We start from the raw sequence: 23,058 nt of genomic DNA on the forward strand, positions 1-23,058 counted from the left end.
CTTTTTAATTTAATTTTCCCCCCCAAAGAAAAAAAATAAATCCTTTTAAAATCCCTTTTCTTGGCCCAAAACCCCAATTTTTACTTTTTGTTTCTGAAATGTTTTTCTTAAAAAGTTTCCCATTGGAAAAATTGAACCAAAAAAGGGTTCCTTATTTGTCCCTAGTAAAACCCCAAAAAGAAAGGCTTTAAGGTTTAAATGTTTGAAGGTTTAAAAACATTTAAAAAAATATAAAAAAAAAATTTATTTTTGGGAAAACGGGGGAAAAAGGGCATTTTACAAGGAAAAACCATAGTTTTTTTACTTTCTGAACTTTTTTAAATTTTAAAAAGGCAAACCCTAAATTATCGGTGGAACCCAGTAGACAAACAATAAATTTTCCCCTGTTTTTTTTGAAACAAATTAGAATTCGAAAAATATTAAATTTCATTTTTTTAAATTTTTTTGAAATAAAAGGAATGACTTTTTTCCCCTTTTTTAAAAAGATTTTTGAAAGAAAAAGAAATGATTTTAAAAATTTTTTTTGAAAAGGTTAAAATATTTTTGTTAAGGGGAAGATCCCCTTTTTTTGGCTTCTTTTTTCTTTTTTTTTTTTTTGACTTTCAAACTTTGGGACTTTTAAAATCGGGGCGGGCCCCCCGGGGTAAATGTTGACTTTTCTTAAAATAAATTTTTGGGACTCAAAATACATTTAAACACAGAGGTGTCCTTTTTGGGCCAAAAAAGTTTTTTTAACTTTCATGAACCCCTTTTTATTTAAAAGGAAAACCAAATATTCAACCAAAAAGAACAAAGTGCTAAAAATTTTTGAAAATAAAAAATGGGGAGAAAAAAAAATAAATAATCATTTTTTTAAAATCATAAAATAAAAAAGGTAAATGCCAAAAAAACAAAAAAAAAAAAAAAAATTTAAGGTAAAAAAATTAAAATCTTGGGGTTTAAAACCCGCCCCCACCCTTTCCGGGAATCTTTTTTTTTTAACATGTTCAAAAATTTTTCCTTTTTATTTAAAATTTTCATGAAACTTGTTAAGGATGGTCCGGTTTTAATTCTGCCTTTTGTTTTTTTATTTTAAAATAAATAATCCTTTTTTTTTAAAAAATGGGTTTTTAAAAATGGGGGAAAAAAAGGGCCCCAAAAAAAAACAAAAAAGGGGGGAAAAAGGGGTCGGGATAAAAGCCCCCCGGGGGAAAAAAAATAAAATTTGTATTCCCCCAGGAAAAAGGGTTTGGGTTAAAAATAAGAAAACCCTTTTTATTTTTTTTTTCCCCAAATTTTAAATGTCACGTATTCGGTTTCATTTTATAATTTGGTGCATAAAGAGGGGGGCCCCACCCCCAAAAGAAAATTTTGGGGTTATAGGAGCCACTTTTAAGGTTTTACGATTGGGAAATTGGGGTAAGGACCTTTTAAAGTGGGAGGTTTTTTTAGGTTTTAAACATAAAGGGTTTTTGAATTTTGGAATGAAACAGGCAAATTTTATTTAAAAAACCTTTTGTTTGGTTTTTTTTTTCCCATTTTAGAATCTAAGGCCTTTGAAATAATTTGGAAATTGATTTATTTTCTTTTTGGGGGTTTTACAAATTTTTTACGGGGCCTAGTTGGGAACAAAACGGGGGTTTTAATTTTCTCAGATTTTCAATGATTAAATCTAATTTTCTATTTTTTTAAGTGAAAAAATTGTTAGTTCGATGAAATGTTTTAAAATTGTTAAATAAAGGGTTCCCTAAGTTTTTAAACTTCCGTTTAACTCAACCCTGTAATCAAGTTTATTTCTATTAAAATCTTTTTTTAATCCTTATTGCCAATTCTAATTTCCAGTTTTCTTTTTTTTTTTTAGAAAATTTTTTCACCATTCTCCAAAGACTTTGTGTTGGTGTATAAAAATGGTCACAGGTGCAATAAGTACAGCGGTGTTCATTTGGGTAGCCCTTTTTTTGGTAATCCCCAAACCCCAAAAGAGAAATCCGGGGAACCCAATGGCATGTTCTTTGGATGGTTCCCCACAACCCAAAAATTTTTTTCCCCGGGGGGGGGTTCAAAAAAACCCACCCCGGGGGAAAATTAAAAGGCCCCGAATTTATTAATGGTTCCCCCTAATAAAAGGGATGGAAAATAGGGGGCCTCTGTCCATTTCCCTTTTTTTTGTGGTTTCTGATTTTTTTCCCAAACCCTTAAATTTATCAAAAAGCGTGTTTTTTGGGTGGTTTTAATTGCGGGTTTCCTTCTCAAATTTCCAGAAGGGCGGGTTTGGGAAGGGGGGTTTAAAAAATTTTCCGCGAACTTTAAAAGATTTTTGTTCCCCAATTTTATCTTTTAAAAAAAGTGAATTCCTTTTAAATTCCTTTAAAAAAAAAGCCCACAAAAAAAAAAAACTTTTAAAAAAAACAATTAAAAAAAAACGTTTAAAATGTAAAATACTTCAAAAATTTTTTTCCAAAAAAAAACCCAAAAAAAGCAAAGATGGGTATACAGTGGGGGAAAAAACCCTTTTTTCCCCTTCTGATTTTTTTTCTTTTTTTTGGCCCAACAAAATGTTTCTTTTACCATTTAATTAGTAAAAAATTTAAAAAAAACCAAAAGCAGTTTTAAATGATGGTTTTATTATTTAGGAAAAAAACCCAAACCATTCCTTGGAAAAATTTCCCCCTTTTTAAAAAAAAACCCTAACTGGGGTGATCACCTGATTCAATTTCGACACCCCGGGCCCTGATTACTCCACACCCAAAAAGAAATCATTTAATGGGCCCAACGGAAAGCCAAAAAGACCCTGCTGACATCATGCCGATAAAAAATTCGGGAACAATTAAAAAGAATTGGGATCTATCAGTCTGGAAAAGGTTTTGGCACAAAAGCTTTGGGACTCGGGAACCACAGTAACCATTATCCACAAATGGCTTTGGAACAGTTGAACCCTTTCCCCGGGTGGCCACCAAAATTCCCCGGAAAAGGGGGACTCACCCAAAAGGGGCTAAAAGACCCCAGGACCGTTAAAAAACGGCCCCCCCCAATTACTTTTCATGACCCCACCTAAAAAAAAGAACGGGGAAAACGGCCTGGCGTTTCCCAAGATGCAAACCAAAAGAAAAAGAACATCAGGTCGCCAAGCTAAGAAACATCTCTTTTGGCCGATTTTTAAAAATACCTTGGGAACCCGGGAAAAAAAGTTAATTTTTTAAAGGCAAATGTCCTTATCTGGAAAAGGGAAAACAGCTTTTCAAAAAAAGAACTTTTCCCCAACATAAAATATGGGGGTGGTAGTGTGATGTTGGGGTTGTTTTTTTTTAGGACCTGGAAGGCTTTCTGTGAAAATAAACCGTTTACCCCTCAAAAATCCTGAAAAGTTTCCGCCATCTGTTTTAACCGCTGGCATTTTTGGGGCAAAACTCCCCCAAAAACAAAGAAACCCCCTTTTGGGAAAAAAAACAAAATGAACACTGTGGGTGGCCTGTCAAACCCCGCCCCCAACCCAATTGGATCTAGGGCCCGACCAAAAAGCGGTTCATGCTAAAAAACCCTCAAAAAGTGTTTCAAAACGAAAAGTGGTGGGCCAAAATTCCCCCCAGAGCTAAAAAGACTCATTGGTTATTAAGCGTTGCAGTTATTCCCTTTGGGGTGGCAACCAGTTATTAGGTTTCGGGGGGAAATTATTTTTTCACGGGGATGGTTTGGTTTTTTTTCCCCCTAAAAAATAAAACCATCATTTAAAACTCTTTTTGTGTTTATTTTTTAATTTTGATAATGGAAAAATGTGTTTATGATCAGAAACATTTTGGGGACAAACGCAAAGAATAAAAACGGGAAGGGTAAAATGTTTTTCCCCCCATTGTATATCCCCGGGGTTTTTTTGGACATTTTTAAATTTTTTTATTCGAGGATTCATTTCAAACTTGATTTTTAAAAGAGGTTTTTTATTTTTATAAATTTTTAAATGACATTTAAAATTTTTTCCCTTTTTAAAAACTTTTCTGTTCATTTGTTCTTTACGCGAATAAGAACTACTTAAAACATTTTAAATATGATTTTCATCTTCATCATTTAATTTCCATTTTTCAAATCAAGAATAATTTCCCCCAAAAAAGGGGGGGTTTTGCGTGGGAAGCATTGTTTTAAACTTATAAAAAATACAGAAAAATCAAAAACTGGGGCCCCCCCAAAAAAAAGGGGCCCCTTCTATTTGGGACCATAAACTCTAGGTTCAAACGTCAACCCTTTTCATTTACCGTTTTTGTAGTACGTTTTTCACGATCTCCCTCCAATGATTTGCATATTACTTAATTTCCTCTTCCCCCTGGGACAGAATAAAATGTGGTTTTAAAGAAAGATATCTAAATATATATCGGATTTTTAGGGTTTCCCCGGTTTCGGGGGACAATGGTTTTTTTAATTTTTTAATTTCCCATTTTGTTTCCCAGTTGTTTTCATCAAGGGGCGCTTTTAGGATGTTTTCCCCAACAGAGCATGTATTACGTTCAAAAAACCCTCAAAAAACGTTTAAAAAAATTTATTTTTTTTTTCTTTCCCCCTCCCTCTAACCTGCAAAAAGGGTGGCAAGGGCGGGATTCATTTTAAAAAATGCGCTTTCTTGGTTTTTAAAAACCCCAAAAGATTTTTTTTTGATTTTTGTTTTTTTCCTCTCTCTCTGACATTCTTGCTCCGGGTTTTGCTTTGAGGAAATTCTTTGCTTTCTTTTAATTTGGGAAAAAGAACTGTCATCTCTGTCTTGTCAGGGGAACGTTTAAACTTTTGACAAAAGGGGTGTTATTTCATTCTGGGGGCTCTAATAATGTTAACGGGTAAATTTTATAAAGGCTTAAAATTTTAAAAAAATAACCTTTAAAAATTTGGCCCTTTTGGTTTTCATCTATTGGGGGGATTCTGGGCAACCCTGTGGGGGGATTCTGTATTATATATATATATATATATATATAAAAACATATATAAAAAAACAGATAAAGAGTCAAAAAAGGTTTTGGGGAACCCCCCTGTTTTAAATTTCCTTTCGAAGGTTTTTTAGACCCGTGGCTCAGAAGGGAATCAAAAACCTGGTGGGATTTTTGGGAATATGATTTAAGGCCAAAAAAGGGAGTGATGTTAAACGCAAAGTGGGGGGTTTTTTCCCAAGGGCGGCCCCCTACGATATCATCAGAAGGGGGGGGTGGGATACCGGGTAGTTTTCCAAACAGTCTGCGGAAAGTAAAAAAAATGGTCGGCCCCGGGCGGGGGTTATTCTCATTTACCCCCATTCCCCCCAGGGGTTTTTGTTTAAAATATATAAAAAAAGAATAGATATATAAAAAGGATGAGAGAATTGAAAACCCAGAATGTTCAAGAAAATTATATAAAAAACCCACCTCATCGATCACCCCTAGTATACCGGGCTGAGAACGTGGGGCCAAAAAACCCCAGCCCCACCCTTGTCCATCAGTTCCAAGGGGATACATTGAACAGCCCCCTCCTCCGGGTTGGCAAAGTCCTCTGAAATCCCACTCCCAAACCCCCGCCCTGCCTTTACCGACATTAACTCACTCTTCCAGTTCTTTTCTCTTTTTCCATCAATTTACTTTCTCAATTTAATTTTTTTTTCTCTTTTTGGCCTCTTTTCTCCTCTCATCTTTTTTCTAATGTTTGAATCTTAAAAACCCAAAAAGAAGTCTCTGCCCATTTTAAAAAAATATCCCCCACAGCTAATTCCCCACGGGTCCATAAAGACATGGTTTAAGTTTTTTAGGGGATCTGAATGGCCTACTGTTTCATGGGGCTTGCCCCTTGGGAAAATATGTTCTTTTATATTGGGTTTTTTAAAAAACCCTTTATTTAAATAATTTAAATAAGGTGATTTTTCTTTTTTACAAGGGTGTCCCAAAGTACAGAAAGACAGAATATCAAACTTGTTTTACGCACGTTTGCAGACAGGAAAAACCCCCTTTCTTTTCCCTGAAGAGTTTTTTTTTTGGGGGGATTCGGTCGGTGGCTCTTTTTGTCCCGGGGGGCTTTTGGACCCCGTTTCTCCCCCTTTCTCAAAGGGGAAAGTTCCAGCTTCTTTTTTTGTTTGTTACTGACCCCATTACATTTCAAAAAAAAGGAAAAAAACTTTGCGAACAAAAACTTTTGCAAATAACCTCGTTTTTTGGGGCTTACAACCAGTCTTCCACTGCCCCTGTCTTCTTTATGCTTTGTTCCCCAGTTTGAATCCCCGACACTCTTCTAAATCGGGCTCAGCTCTTTTCATGTTACACAGAAAAAAAAAACGCTTTAAAAATCAAACAGAACGGGACACAATTTTAATATTATAAAAACATTAAAACACCCATAGAGCTATTTAACCTTTTTAAATTTTAGGATCCCCCCCCCAACAGCATTTCCCCCTGCTCTTTTTGAATGGAAAAAAAATTCTATAAAAAGATCCCAAAAATTTTTGGAACCCCAGATGAGGGGAAAAAATTTTTTTTGGGCAAAATATTTTTCCCCCAAGGGTTTTGGGTGTCCACATTATTTTTGGATGCCTTTTTTAAAAATCGGCTATACTGTTATTTTTTGGGTTTTTTTACTTTTGGGGAATCTGTCCTTCATGATACTTTTAAAAACGATTTTTTTTAATGCTGGGGCCTCTCCGGAATTTTGAAGGGGTTTTTCGATAAATTTCCGGGGACTAAACCATTTTGGTCAATTAACGTTTCGGAAAACCCGCAAAATTCTGGCTTGATTTTAAAAAAGGTTTTGATAGAAAAAAAAAAGGGGGAAAAATATACGTTTTGGACTGAGTTTTTCCCTCAGCCAACCCTGTGTTTTACGATTTTAATTGGATTTTTACCTCTAAAAGGAGGAGGGGCCCAGTGATATTTTAAAAATAAGGGAAATTGAAACCTTGGAAGAAAAACCAAGCAAAAATTTTTTAAAAAAAATAATAAAAAATTTAATAAAAAAAGGTTTTAAATTTTTCCGGTCCCCAGGGTTTCAAATTAAAATTGATTTGGGGTTTTGGGAAAAAACTTGAAAAAAAATCCAAAGATTTTTTAATTCTAACTTTATATTCATTTTTCCTTTTTCTTTTAGCAATTTATGATATAGAAAAAATTTTTGTCTGATGAATTTTTTTTACCCCCAAATTTACTTCATTAAAAAAAAATTAATTTGTGGCCTCCATGTTGTTTTTTGGGTTTTTTATTTTCATTGTTCCCAGAGGGCATTCTTTTTGTCCTTGTTTCATTATTGGGCCTTGTCACATTCATTTTAAAATTTTTTATCAATCACTCTATGAGGACTGCCTGCATAATTTATTCTTTTTTGTTTAGTCTTAAAATAGAAATTTTTTTTATTTTTAATATAGAATCAGGTACATTGAGATACATTACCTTTTTGTTTTTCAATCAAAAATATTTTCACTTATATAATCAAAGGGAAACGGGGAAAAAACTATACCTTGAAAACATAAAACATTTTAGGGTGGGTGGGTCCCCAAAATGTTCTTCTGAATGGGGAAAATTTTTTTTCTTTTAATTGAAAAAAGTTTATTTCAATTGGGTGCTAAAACAAATGGGAAAAGTTTTTGGGGATAAAACTTGATTTTCCCCCGAAGATTCCCCGGGCCGTAATGGGGGGAAAAATTTGGGGGAGCTAACCTTAGAAAGTCAAAATCCCAAGGTGTTCAGGAGTTTAAACAAACCTTCATAAAGTGAATCTCGATTTTAATCAAAATAATAAATAAAAAAAAAACCAAAAAAACAAAAAAAGGGTACAAACTGGGGTTTTGGGATAAAAGGGCACCCTTGGGATCAAAAAGATCCCCAAAATTAGGCGTAGGGTTATCCTACGGAAAAGCCATTTAGAATTGATGGTGTCTTTTTTTTTGTTGTAACCCTTTTTTTTCCCATTCTTGCTTTTTTTCCCCCTTTTGTGTGAAAATTTAACTCCATGGCTTTCCAGACTAAATAAAAAAAAAATTTTGGGTTCCCTAACGTTGCACTCAGCCCCCAGCAAAAAAATTATGAAAAACCCCCAGATTTAAAAAAAACAGATTTTTTTCCCCTTTTTAAAAAAACTTTATACAGGGGTTTAAAAAAAAGTTGTTTATCGGGAAAATAGAAGCTGGATTTTAATTATTATTGGTTTCCTAAGAGATTGGGCACTATTGGTTTAGATTGTTTTAAAGGTTTTAAAAATAAACTATTAAATATTTTTTTAAAAAAACTTTTTTTTTCCCATAAAAAAAGAGAAAAGGGATTGTCTTTATATAAATTTTCAGTTAAAATTTCAGATTCAAAATATTAAAAGACTTCGGGGCAACCCCAGAAAATAATTCTGGAGAATTAATTGGAAAAGTTTTGAAAAAAAATTTTATAGAAATTATAAATTTGGCTCTTGTTTTAAAGTATGTCTTTGTGCACAAATCTATTTTTCCCCAAAAAATTGTTTTTCCCAAAATTTCAATTTTAAAAATAAAGTTAAATATACCCCCATGAGGTTTTTTTATAGATTTTAAATTTCAAAAAAGTTTTTTGTTTATGATGTCTATAAAAAAGTCTTAAAAAAATATATTGATGTCCTGTGTGGTTTTTAAAAAAAAGGGATGCTTTAAAACAGTAACTTTAGTTAGGTTTTTTGTTTTATACTTACTAAAGAAATTTGTGCACTACTGAAAAACAATTTCGGGGTTTCCCAAATTGAAAACTTACTAAAGCTTTTGTTTTTAAGTTTTTTTTTTTGGGGTGTGGGAGAACAATAAAGTTTTTCCAAAAGCCCCCGTGTTTTTCGGGGTTCTCCACACCAAAAACAACCTTTTTGACTGAGACTTCAATGTAAAGTGCATGTTTTTTAAAAATTAATTGTATCCCAATAAAAGACACAGAAACAACAGTTCCCCATTACGGCTTCCCGGTGGGGAAAATCTCACCAGGGGAACCTCCCCCCCCCAAACCAAAAGGCTGACCATCTTTCCTGTTTTTTAATTCCCCTGTGAAAAGTTAAGGATATACCTCCCCCTGTGGATTTTAAGGTTTTTTCTGCCTTTGACTTTGGATTGAAACCCCCAAAAACTGCCCCCAAAATTGGCAAATTTGGGGGACCATTCCCAAAAAATTTTAATGGCTCAAAAAAAGTCTAATTGACAAAAATGGTATTTTATTTTTTTTCTAAATCTTTATTTTTATTAATACTAGCCATGCGAATTTAAAAAAAAAGCTTGAAGGCTAAATACTTTTTTTTTTTAAAATATTACTATAAGAAAATGGTTTTTTTCCCAAAATTTTTTAAAACCCAAAAATTTCTTTTCCTTAAAAAACCCATCCCCCCAATCCTGGTGATGTTGCCAAAAAGAAAAGCTGAAATTTAAAACCCTTAAACCCCTACACTGCTCCATTGGGACCCAAAACCAAACCTAAAGTGTTTCCTTCCCCAACCTGAATTTTTGAAATTTTTTTTTTAAGAACAAAAAGGGGGTATCACAATCAAGAACAAAAAAATGAAAAAAAAACAAAAAAAAAATCAAAAGGAAAATTTTAAATAAAAAAAAAAAATTTAAACGGGGATAGAACCATTTTTAAAACATGGGAAAAAAAGGGGGGTTTTCGGTGTTTTTGCCGCCCCTAAAAAGAAGGCGGGCCCCGGGCCCCGTTTTTTCGGAAAAAAAGGCGTTTTCCCAACCTCACAATCAAGGCACCGGGATCAAAAGAACCCCCAAAACCCTTGTTGGGGAACATATAAAAAAAACCCTTTTTTTCCAGAATTTTCCCCAAAAAAGTTTACCAAAAAATTTTACGGGAAAAAAAAAAAAATTTTAAAAAAAATTAAAAATTTTTTCAAAATGTTGGGCCCCGATGGAGGCGAAAAAAAAACTAAAAAAATCTGGGGGTTTTGGGCAGACCGGTCGGGCAGAAAAAATTTCCCAATTCCCCTGGTTTGGGTTTCCCCAAAAAACATTTTGATGACAATTTGGGTTAACCCAAAAAGGAATCAATTTTATCGGGTAGTGGTTGGCAACCCCACCAAAACCTAAAAAAAACGGGAAAAGGGGGTTTTTAAATGTTTTTTTGTAACCCCTATCCCCCCAAAAAACAAAAAAAGGAGAAAAAAAAGATTCTACCAGTTCGTTGATCTTCCGGGTTTTTGGGCGGTCCCTTTTGGCCCCGCTTCTTTGTTTGTACAGTATTTCCCCTTTGCCCCCGGGAATAAAGGAGGTTTGGTTAGCAATTTTGCTGGCCCAGGGAAACACGAGTTTTGGCTGGTCAAATTCCTTCCCCCCCAGGTGTTCTTTTTTGGGTTCCCTGACCCCTAACAGAAAAACTTGGGTTCATGTTTTCCCCTTTTTTTGTTTTTTGGTTTCTCCTTTTCGGGCCCTTTTTAACTTTTTAAATTATTTTTAATAATTTTTTTTTTTGGATGCCCAATTTTTATAATTTCAGGGTGTGGTTTGCTTCCAGGTTTTTTAAATTTAGGGCCCTAAAACCCCGAATTTACATTATGGAATCTTTTTTGGGGGATTTAAAGGGAGTTACTTCCTTTTTTTTTTTTTTATTTTTAAAAGAAACTCTTGGGTGGAGCAGGGGTTCTCTTCTCTACCCCCACCCCCTTCTCCCCCTTTTTTTCTTAAATCTTTTTGGGTAATTAAAGACTTAAGGCCCGATAATGAAAATTAAAAAAGTCTTTCGCCCACCACTGACTCGTTTCAGAAAGAAAGGCGGGTTCGGGGAAAGAAAACTTCGGAGCAGCAAGCATCAACATCTACAAAAAGTAATTTCACAAAAAGGATGGCAAATTCGGGGAAATGGTTTGTTGCGTGTGCTGTTCTTTTTTTGCATTGGTGTTTTTTTGTTTATTTTTATCATTATAACAATTTAAAAATTTTTTCTGGTTTTTTTTCTTATCTTTTGTTTCGGGGTTTCCCCAAATGTGGAGTTAAGGGCCCGATGGGGGCTGTTTAAATTGATGTTTTCTGTTCCCGGGTTTGGGGCTTCAAAAAATATTTAAATTTGCATGATTTCTTTTAGGGAAAGGGTTTTTTTTTTTTTGGCTAACTTTTCAAAATATTTGACTTTTTATTCCCCTTGAAAAAATTTTAGTTCACAAACTTTTAGTCTTCTGGAAACCCCCCCTTGATTTTATCATTACTACCTGTTAAAAACAAAGAGTTTTTTTCTTACCCATGGGGCCATTTGTAACTGAATTCTGGTCCTTTTTAAAAAAAAAGAAACAAAGGATTTCCCCAAATCTATTGGAAAGGAAAGAAAACTTAAAAAAAAGGGGGAAAAATTTAAAGGAACAATATTGGGCAAAAGTTTTTTAAAATGAATTTTCAAGAAACGAAAAAAATTTTAAATAATTAATATATTTTGAATTTTAGCTTTTCTTCAGGGGGCCCTCTTAATGGATTTTCAATAGGGGCAGATTGAAAAGCCGGGGTTTGGGGAAGGTAATCCAAACCCGGGGCATCTGTTGGGGAAACATTAAACTTTACTTTTCTGAAAAAAGCTTTTACCCGGGGGTCAATGGAGGCCTGATTGGGGGGCTGGCTATGGGGGATTTTTGGGTTGCAGTTCCCCGGGAAAAAAAAATCCCGGCCCACCCTTGGGCACAGCCATCGCAGTGTGTCTGTTTCGGAGTTGGTGCCTTTTTGAAGTTTCTTACCCTTTTATATTCATGTCTCGGGACTCCCTGAAAATCAGTAGGGGTTGGGAATGGGGGCTGAGGTTGCTGGAAAGGGGGTGGTGTTTCCCAATATCTAGGAAAAACTGTCCCGTTTTTTAAATCCCCGGTGCCGTCTTTCTTATGGTTTTGCTTATTTACAGTGACCTGAGAAAAGACTGGGCCTTTGGTCTTGTTTTCTGGAAAACTTTGGTTTGACTTTTTCAAATGGCCCGGTGGGCCGGGTAAAATACCTGCATTGGGAAGGACCCGTTGGGCCAACCGGTGGGGCTTTTCTGGGGAAGAGCGGTCCATTGTTGGGGGTGGGGCGAAAGGGGGGGAAGAGCCCCCGGCCCGGGGAGAGGGTCCCCGGGGGGGGGACTGGGCCGGCGCGCCTGGGGGTTAAAAGGTTCCCCTGGTTTTGTTCTGTGTGGAATGCACTGCCGGGTGCCCCAACGACTTAATTGGTGTGGCAATGTTGAGTAAAATTTAAAACCGGGCTGGAGGTATTTTGTAAAGTAAGGGGGGACTGATGAGCTTTCCCCGGGGTTTGGGCCCCCCCATCAAAACTGTTCTTTTAAAAGGGGTTTGAAAGTTTTAGACCACCATGGACACTTTAATCTTTTAAATGACAGCTGGTTTAATATCAAAACCCTCTTTTATTCCCAAATTTTGGGGAAACAATTTTCACCATGCAGTTCAACACAAGTCTTTCTGCAAAATTAAAAAGGGATTCCTTTAATGAAACTTTTACAGGGGTTGGGGATTTCTAAAATGAACTGGATGGGGGGATAAACGACATTCAAAGCAAGTTTTTAGTCGAATATGAAACACTGAAAAAAATAAAAATCAAAGAAGATCATTGTTGTCGACAAAAGGGGTAATAAAAACGTGAAAAAAACATTTGCTTTTTCTTTCATATTCTTCTTAAATTTTGGTTTAGATTTGCCCAAAACCCGAAATACAAATCAGGGTGCCTTTTCAACTAGAACCAGTTAAACACCATTTGGGTTTTAGAAAAAAAGAATGGGCTTAAAATCTATTCCGCAAAACTACTCACTACTGCCCACACTCAAAGAGTTTAAGATATTATTTAAAAACCCTTTTTAGGAAAAATATACAGGTAAAAATTTAAAAATTTTAATTGCATTAATATTATTGTTTAAATTTTGAAAAAATTTAATATAAATCCAAACACTTAAAATTTAATCTTTCATGAAGCATGGTCCCCAAACACATTTACCCCGGTTTTAACTAGGGAGCGTTTCTTTTAAAAAAAACCCTGATTTTCAACCCTATTGCTTTGCCCAAATGGGTTCAAACGAACTTCCTGGGAAAAAACCCCGACCCCGAACAAGCCAAACCGGTTGTATCTGGAAAACGGGGAAGATGGGATTGTTTTGCTTTTGTTTTTCATTTATAATTTTTTATTAAAAATTTTCCCAATTAAAACCCAATCCAAAACTTTCCTTCTCTTGCATATTTTTAAAATTTTGACGACGTTGTCTGGGTATTTCAAAGGAAAGCTTTTAATAAACTCTCCCGGGGGTTCCCCCCCAAAAATAACCAAAAAAGAACAGTGGGATGGTTTAAAAGGAAAAAGGGGGGAACGTGGCAGGATACAGGCTGTCCTGGAATTCCAGAAAAACCCAAAATAGGCTGGCCGACCCCCGGGTGGTGCCATAAAGAACAGCCAAGTAGACTACACTTGCTAAAGTGATCGATTTTGTGTGTGCAAAAACTGCTGGAAATTTCGGTTTTTTGCCAGTGTGGGGTTCTACGTTCGGCCCTGTGGCCCGAGCTCAAAAAAACTTAAGAAAATATCAGGGGCTTTAACCCGGCTCTTTAAAAGAAAATGTTGTGGAAAAAAAGGGTGATAGCAAATTTGGGCCTCTGGGGGTCTTTTCTGCCCCAGCTATCAAAAATTCAAGTTTGATTTATTCTTTGGAAATTTTTTTTTTTTTTTCCACATTAATTGATCCTTTTTCCCTGTAGTCTTATCGTTTTTTTCTTTTTTTATGTTCAATTTCCCCCCGATCCATAAAGTTTAACAAAAATCTAATCTAAAAAAATCAAAAAAAGAAAAATCAAATCATAAAATACAAAAATAAACTCAAACCTCCCCCAGAAAATAATGCAAAACCAAAATCAATCCAGAAAAACTGAAAAGAAAATTTAAAAAAATTTTTAAAAATGGGGCGCCGGGGCTTTAAAAAATGGATCATTGAGACATTTCTTTTTTTAATTACTATCTTTAATTCTCTTGGTGACCCATCTGAAACGGGGATGTTTGGAACAAATTCCATATTTCAATTTGTCGAAACCACTACCCGTCTTTTAGTTTTCTATATCGAATTTATTTTCAGAACATAACCCAAAAGACAATTTTTTATTTAACAAGAAAGTCCCCCAAAAAAGGGAGTTTCACCAGTTAAATTAAAAACCCCTCACAGGGGAAAGGGGCAAATCTGCCCAATATTTTTTAACTTTTGGTCCTTTCCTCCCAACCATTTGTACCTTTAAAACCACATTCTTTTTTCCCCGTTACCCCAACTTTTAAAAATTTGGGGAAATCAACTAACCATCAAAAAACTAACCCCAAGAGGTCCCAAGTTTTGGGAAACCCGTGGACCACCTTTAAAAACCCCAAAACCTAATAAGGGGCCGGCCCCTATAAGGTTCCGGGGGGTCTTGCATTTTGGGTTTAAATGCTGACAGGTGTTAACCGTTTTTTTAATATCTATTGAACAGACGCGTCCCACTTGCATCAAGTCCCACTTGCCCCTTTTTGTACGGCACGTTTATATCCCCGGTGATTATGCGGGGCCCAAGTTTTGAAACACTTCTTTCGACACTTTAAAAAACTCCCCTCCCCAAAACCGGTTGCACAGGGGGAAACAGATCATGGAACTCTGCCCCCCTTGATGCCCCTTCACCCCCCGAAGGACAGCTATGTGCAGATGCATTCAGCATCTTAGTTCTTTCAACACCACCACCCCCAACAAGCTGGCTATTTAAAATAAACAATTTTTCCCCCTCACACCAGTGCAACGGGTTTTGATTTTCTCACTAAAGACCATGGACTTTTTGCATGGGTCATTTTCTTCATCCAAATTTGAAACCGGGGGGCTGGGGGTTGGGGTTAGCCCCCTCCCCCTTCCCCCAAAACTGCAAACTTTTATATTATATATAAATATATATATTTTATATATATAATATATATAAAATGAATATTTTTGTAATTTCCCAAATAAATACATTTTACTTTAAAACAAAACGTCCCACCCCCAGAAATGACTGGGCCCCGGGAAAACTTAAAACTTTAAACATCCTAAATTTATTGTTTAATAGAGCAATACAGATGAATGGAAGAAAAAGATAAGGGGAATTTTCCCCGTTTTTGAGCTTATTCTAAAAAAAATTTTAGTCTGACAGGTTTTTAAAAAATTCTGTACAGATCCTCTAACTAAAAATTTTTATTTTCCAGCAAAACGATAAAACCGTTTCCCACTGACTTAAAAAGTTAGGGGTTTTTCCCCCGGGTTGAAAAAATCCCTCAAAAAGGAAAGGAAAACAATTACGTTTTTTTGTCTTTCCCTTTTAAACCCTTAAGAACCCAAACACATGTTAAAAGGGTTAGGGGGATTTTGAGTCCAAAGGCCCTCTGAAAGGGAAAAAATTTTTTTTCAAAAATTTTTAATTTTGGGTTAGCCCAAAAAATGTGACCATTTAGGGTGGGACTATTCAGCATTAAAGGGGTTGGGTTTTTGCCCGCTTTTTTGGCGTTTAAGGAAAACAGTGGCCGATATTTAATTTTTTGGGTTTAATAATTTTGTTTGTGCATATGGAGCTCAAGTGAATTCCTTACTACCTGTCACTTTTTTCGATATTTGTTGGAAACTTTTCCCCAATTTTCCCAGGGGCACTGTAAAATAATTTTATATACTGTCTCTAATTTGGGGAATCTTTTTCCAGGAAATGGGGGGGAAAGGAAAAATGGGGTTCTGTTTAAAAAGTTCCTAATTTGGAAAAATGAAAAAAGTTTGCTGGAAAGTTAAAAATTTGAAAGTAATTGTTTTGGATAAAAAATATTGCTTATAAAATTTTCAACAAATTTTAAACAAATCCTTTCCAGATAAAAACTCATTGTTTCAGGGTTTAAAAAAGGTGGTTTCTTGCAAGGGGCCCCAAGTCTTCTACATCAAAATGCTTTTCATTGGGTTTCCCTTTCTGGTGGTAAACCCAAATTTTATAGTATTTTGATAACCATTACATTTGGGGCCCAAAAACCCGAAATAAAGTACTGCAGGATTTTACTTCTATTGCAGACCCTTGTTCCTTTTTTTGTCATTTTTCTTGGGTTTTTTTCCCATAATAAATGAAAAGAAGGACCCCTTTTATTCTTTAGGTTTTGTAGGGTCACCCCTTTTGGGAAAATTTGGATGTTTTGGTTCCCCCAAAGAAATTGGGGTTTTTTTTGAATCTAAATTCAAAAATGTTTATTATTTATTGGGAAAGTTTTTAAAAAAAAGGGCTTGGAAAAAATTTCCCCCAACAATGTTAATTAACTGTGGGTGAAGGGTTTACCCTTCTTTTAAATCTTGTTTAATTTTTTCCATAAGACAAAATTTTGTTGATAAAATTTTGTTTCTTTTATGCCCCCCAAAAGGGATTTAAACTGTTCTCAAGATAAAAAGGGAATTTAATCTAATATTATATGTGAGAATTTCTAAAGACTTTTTCAGTTAATTTGAGACCAAAATCTTTGCGTGGTTTAAAACTGCGGCGAAATTTTTTGGGTTTTATGGGACCATATCATCTGCATTGGAGAATTTTTCTGTTCCACCCTTCTCTGATAATCCCTTTATCCCTTTGGAAGGAATGCCATGGTTCAATGCATTTCAAAAACGGGTGAAAGGCTCCTTTTTTGGGCCTAGTTTAAATAGTCTGAAAAAGTTATTAAAAAACTGAAACTTTGGTTGGTATACAGTGGTTTGATCCATCACAAATTTTGGGAAAACCCCAAATTTTTAATGGGAAAAAGGGATTTCCTTTAACGTTTTTTCATCCAATATAATTTTTCTGGGGGGGGGTTTGGCTTTTTTGAATACATTACAAAAAAATTTTGGGGAAAATTGAAAGTGTCCCTTTATAAATCCCGGGGGCGAAACCTTCATGATACTAAATCTTAAAGTTTGAGAATCACTACTGTGATGGCCCGATCCCAAAATACAGGGAGCCAAAAAACAGGTTTAGAGTCTGTGGGGGTGAAAAACAACCCCTGCACACAGTTGAAAAAAACAAGGATCTGATTCTGGTGTTCGGAGACTAAAATACAGAGCACACCCATCAGAATAATCAAGGTAAGAACCAGACTTTCATTTCTTGGTGTCACATGCCAGGCCCCCCGGACAACAAACCCGGGGGAAATTTTAAAATGGTTTCAGAGGTTTCCCAGGGGCCAAGAAAGTTTAACTTACAACCACTGCTATAACCTCTATAAAATGCACCTTAGTCTGTCATCACATATTTTTTTCAAAAAAATTTACTCGGGGGGTTCAATTAGAACAGGAAAACCCCACATTTTAAATTTTTTTAACTTTTTTTTATTTTATTCTGTATAAAACAGTTAATATAACTTCTTTCTACTAAAATGTTTACTTTTTTAAATTTTGCTTTTAGTTTATGTCTACTCTTTATACCTTTAAATCCATATGATAGGGTTCCAAGCAATATTTCTTTGGTATTGCAGTAAAAAAAAGGTATCTTTCATCTTTTTTCTTTATCTGATTCATTTTTAAACAGTATTAAACTTTCTATTCCCAAATTCGTGGAATTTTTTTCAGGTGTTTAAGAACATACCACTGTTGGGACTCTTTACGCTCTGAAAGACTTCATTTTTTCTCCTTATTTTGTTCTTCCCTTGCTAAAAAAACAAATTGATGCCCCTTAAATGCCTTTAATAGATTTTTTCTGCTCTTAATTTATATTTGTTGATTAAAAGGTCAAAAATTTTAAATTTCTTAATAACTCACCTTTTTTTTCCCCTTGGGTGTCCTTGTGTTTAGCATTTCTTTTTTAATTTTTTGACATTTTGTGCCCCTATCAAATTTATCTAAAGCTGTTAGGAAACCCGATCTGTTCTCCCCAAACCTACTCTACCCGTACTTTTAAATTCTATTACAGCCAGCTATCAAGATGGGACTTCTTTCCTTTACATTTATTACTCCCCGTTAAATGTAATAATCTGAAAGTTATGCAGAAACCCTTCTAAATCAATTGCAAAAAACCATCCCCACTTTTCATTTAAAATTGACTGGACCCCAGACTTCTCATTTTCAATTTTTTTTTTTTGGTTTTTTAGAACTGCAGTGTTTTGTTATGAAAAAACCAATGATAATATTTAGATGGTGTAAGGGAGTAAGATTTAATCTCTTTTTTGAACTGTATATTCCCCCTTTTGCTAGAAGAGGGGGCAAAAAGGAGCCCCCGGGGCCTAATAGTCTTTAAACAAAAGTTGGGGTTGGGGGTTTGAGCCCCGGGAAATGATTTAGAAAAAGGTTTGGGGGTGGGGCCGAAAAGAAACCAAAAAACCCCCAAACAAAAGGACCTCAATGAAAAATCTTAAAACTAAAACCATTTATCTTAACAAAAAATTTGCACTACTGGGATCCCTTAACGTTTTTTATTAACAACAAATTGAAAAAGTTACTTAAATTTTTTCTGTCAACGTGATTTTCTGAAAGCGTTCAATCTTTTTGAAAACTCCATACACTTGTATTGGGAAAAAATGTTTAAAATTTGCACAACAATGGGGTCAGTGTCCTTTATTTTTAAGGGGAAAACAAAAAGTACCTTTAATTTTTTTTAAAAGAACTGTTATAAAAAGTTCCAAAACAGATGATAGATAGATAATATAATAGATGATGATAGATGATAGCCAAAAAATTTTGGGGCACCCCTTTTTTTAATATTCCTTTGCAAAAAATAAATCGATTTTAAGATGGCAGGGGTTCCGAAAGGTTCTTGTAGAAAGATCGGGTTTGGAGAGCAGAGGGGGGGCGTCACAATGGGCGGGCCAAGATTCATGGGGCCAGGCAATTTTGAAAGGTCTGGGAAAAAGTGAGAGAAAGGTTGCCCCCCCCCTTTCATGGAAAATTTTCTATTAGGCCTGTGACTCCTCCCATGCTTTGTTGCTGAAAATAGACTCTTTATTCAAACCAAATAAATAAACAAAAATTTGATAGATACATTTTACACACACACACACATTTGAAAAAACATCCCTAAAATTAAAAAAAGGAAAAAAATTTTGACTTGGAGTCACAGTCCCCGTGAGGTTTAAAATTTTTCTTTTCCTTTTTTGAAAACTTCTGCTTAACAATTCATTTGGGTGAAAATTCTAAATAGGGCAGAGAGAAAATTCAGAGTTATTCATAATGGTACTAGTTTTTTTTTTAATTCTCTCCTTCCAACCTTCAGGGGCTCCCGGTTGTATACTTTGACCCCCTTTTAATTGCTTTTAATTAACTTTCTCTTGGACATTCCAGCCCCCAACCACAGCAAAAAAACCTGCCCAACACAAAGGGGGAGTGTGAAGGGGTTTTTCTCTTTAAAAGAATGTAGTCTACTAAAAAAATCCTCTCTGCCCTTTCTTTTAGGTTCTTTTGTTCCGAAAGGTTCAACCTGTATCTGTGAACCCCCCCAAGTATGTGGGGTGCATCTCCCATTTTCCTGAATGGGGACCTACAAGGTTTTGGGGGTTTAGGTCAAAACCAGTTTCTTGGTTTTTGGATTAACGGAAAAACCCAATGAAGCAAAGTTTTTCCCCCTAGTCCAAACCTATCATCAATGTACCCCCTAAGGCAAAATCGTCCCAGAATTTCTCAAGAACAAGACCTTGCATTTTATTTAATTGGTTGTACAAATGAAGAAAACAAAAGGACGTTCCTTGGTGCGGGGCCCTTATCAAACACGTCCCGGGGTCAAAAAGGGAATCCGCCGCGTGTATTTTTCAGGCGCCAGGCTCACCCACCCCAAAATCTGGTTTTCCCCTTTAAAGGGGGATGGTTTGAAAGGTGGAGTAAAACATAATCCCCCTGGCTTTGTCCAGGGGGAATCGTTATAGAAATTTTTCAAAAATATTATTTAATGATTACCAAAAAGTCTTCACTTTTCCCCGTGATGGCAACCATTTAGAAACCAATGCCCAAACCAAAACCCCCACCCTTTTTAAAAGGGCCCAGGGGTTCCTGTACCCCCCAAAAAAAAATCCCAAAAAAACCAAACGGTGGTGGATTTGAGGCCCACCCCTCTGGACCCCGATCATCGAGGTGGGTTTGAGAGGGGAAAAACCCAAAATACCGGTGCAGCTGGATGATAAAATTCGGAACTTTAATAGATGCCTGCTGTCTATCTACTGAGCTTTTTTTAAAAAACCCCCATACAACATTTTCTTAAAAAAAAAACTAATGGAGTTTCTGAAAAAACAACTTTTGTTAAAGGGAAAAGTTTTCATTCTGTATGCTTTTTTAACAATTAATGTGCTTTTTTCGTTTATGCATGCTGATAATTTTCCCAACCTTGGTTTTTTGAAAGGGGAAAACACACTCAGGTCATCTGTTAAACTTTTTTGCGATTTGATTTTTCAAAGCAAAACCCGGGAAAAATAAGATATTTCCAAACATAGGGAAAAAATTCAAAATGCCTATTTCAAATTTTTGGGGGAATTCCACAAGGTTTCACCTCTAACGCGTCCCTTTATCCCCTTGATCCTCTCTTTTCCCAAACCCCTTTACTCCCTTCCATTATATATTTTGGGGCGGGGTCAGGTTCTTTCCCGGAATAATTAAGACCGGGGCTCCCCACCCCGAAACCCGCTTAAAATCCGGAAACCCCCTACCCCTCCCCCCCGGGGGGCAAATCTTTAAAAATGCCCTTTCAATTTTTTAGCTGTGGACCCTTTAAACCCCAATCCCCCCACCACGGGGAAACCCAATCAAAAACTGCGTCCGGCCCCCACCCTTTAAAATTTGGGCCTTACCCCAAAAAGAGGGGAAAGGGAAAAGGCTCATTTTTCCCGGGAGAGGGCGGTGATGTGAAGTCCTCCTGAGGGGGAGGGGGAAAGGGGCCCCCCCATTCCTCTGGCCTTTTTCCAACTCTTTCTTTTCCCGGGGGGGTTTCCCCCTGAGAGGGTTGATCCCCCCTTTTCGCCCGGGGGGTTCGCCCCCACTGACTTTGGCGTGATTAAAAAAATTTTTAATGTTTTTAAAAAACAATTGACTAAACATTTGAAAAATTTTTTTCACAATACTGGGTTTTATAAAACCGGGCCCTTTTTTTCCCCTTTTAACTGGAGGTTCAAACAATAAATAGATAAATTAATTTTAAATTAAATCGTTTTCTAAGCGAAAAACTAGGTTGTGCTGACAAAAATCTGAAGGAGAAAAATAAAGAACCGAAGAGAAAAATTTGGAGGGATTTAAAGAACATTATAACTTAATGAAACCAAAATCTAAATTAAAATAATCAGCCAAAAAGTTTTTTTAAACAGAAAGCTGAATAGGAAAAAAGGTCAACAACTCTTTGGATATTAAAACTAGATAGTGGAGGATGGATATTTTATTCTTACATAAGTGACATCATTCCGTGCCCCCTATCATAACCAAGGGGGAAAAAGAAGCTGGGTCCATGAAATCAAAATGGAAAAATTTTACAATAATTTTAAACCCTTCAAATGATGTCAACTCAACCCTGATAAAAAAGAAATTTCTCCATTTTAAAACCCCTGAAAAAAAATTTGATGGAATATAAAAAAACTTTAAAAAACAAATTCCATTCCCCCCCGTTAAAACTGAAGAAAAGAAAATGTTTAAAGTATACATCTCTAGACTTTATTTCGAAATAATAAAAATTTTTTTATTTTGGGGAAACAAGCAGTTAATTTAGAAAATGAATAACAGATAAATGCATTTTTATAAAGAAGAAAAAATCTAATAATAAATGCATAAATGCTAAAAAAAAATTATTTCCAGTTCAATATTTTTTGAATAACATTTTTAGGGCTTTACCTCCTGCCCTTTGGAAAAAAATTTCCTTCAGTGTTTTTTCTTTTTACAGATGCCCCCAGGGGCCAGGGTTTTTTCTTTTCCATTTTTTCTAAAAGATAAAAAAGCACTGGCCAATTTGACCCGCGCCTGAAAATTCTCTGCCCCTGTGGGTTTTCATCTAGTGGTTTGGGTCAAACATTTTCTGCCTTTTTCCTTTTAGGCCAAATTAATAAAATTTTGTTCCATTTATTTCATGGTGGCTCACAGCCCCCTGTGCTTTTTTAAAAATTTTGAAAACAAAATTGTTTAAAAAAGGTGTACTGCTTTTCTGGTATTTAATACAGAAATGCCCGGAAAAAAAATTAAAATTTTTTTTATTGCAATTTTTTTTATTTTTTAAAATGAAAGTTACTTTCCAAAAAACAATAATACTGTATGGATAATTAAATTTTTAAAATTCTTACCAAGACTTCCGCCAAAAAGGGGTCTGCTCAAAAAAGACAACTTGTAACAGCACCTGTTCCTGGTCATAAATGACAAAAAGGAAAAACGCAAGTAAAACAATTGAGAGTATAAGAAAAGTTTTTTTTATTAAAAAGTTAAGTGGGAAATTTTAAATTTTTCCCTTAAAAGTATTCATCTTCAAATGACTTAAAAGAATGGGGGGATTTCTTCCCGTTGAAAAAAAATAAGCTCATTGTTGAAAATTTAAATTAAATTTTTTTTTTCCCTCCTTTTAGTCCATCTTAAATACCCAAAACGTTAATGGGTTGGGGGGGATTTTGACCCAAAAGGTTTCTGATAGAATTTAAAAGTTTTGCCCGTGGACTGATTAATGTTTCGGGGTTGGGTTTTCTAGAAAATTTTTTTACAATTTGAAATTTTTAGTTAATAATTAAATTTTACATAAAAATATGAATCCTTTTTCTTCCCATTCCATTTTAAAAGTTTTAGTGAGATCCTTTTCCCTGTACTTGGGACTTTTAAAAGGAAAGGGGGCTTTAAAATGTTTTTTTATTATGAAATTTCGTCCCGATTCAGTATCTCCCCTGGAAAGTAGGTGGGGGGTCAGGGCTTAGGCGATTTTTTTTAAAAGTTTTTAAATTTGGGATGTGGGAAAAAATTTTTTGATGGGGGAATAAATTCAAATTTAATCGAAACATTATTTATATAAAATCTCTAAATGATTTAATCCCCCTTTTCCAAAAATTAAAAAATGTGAAGAGGAGGGTGGGGTTTTTTTTTTAGAGTTCCAAAATAAAAATATTCTAATTTATGCCCTAATTTGGGTTCCCAAATTTTTTTGAATGAAGGACAATTGGGGATTAAGTATTTATAATCCTTTATTTACTGTTTTAAAAAAGAATATGAGGGAAACCCATGAAAAAAA

The sequence above is a fragment of the Polypterus senegalus genome, chromosome 2, assembly GCF_016835505.1.
Source record: "Polypterus senegalus isolate Bchr_013 chromosome 2, ASM1683550v1, whole genome shotgun sequence".
NCBI classification, from domain to species: domain Eukaryota; kingdom Metazoa; phylum Chordata; class Cladistia; order Polypteriformes; family Polypteridae; genus Polypterus; species Polypterus senegalus.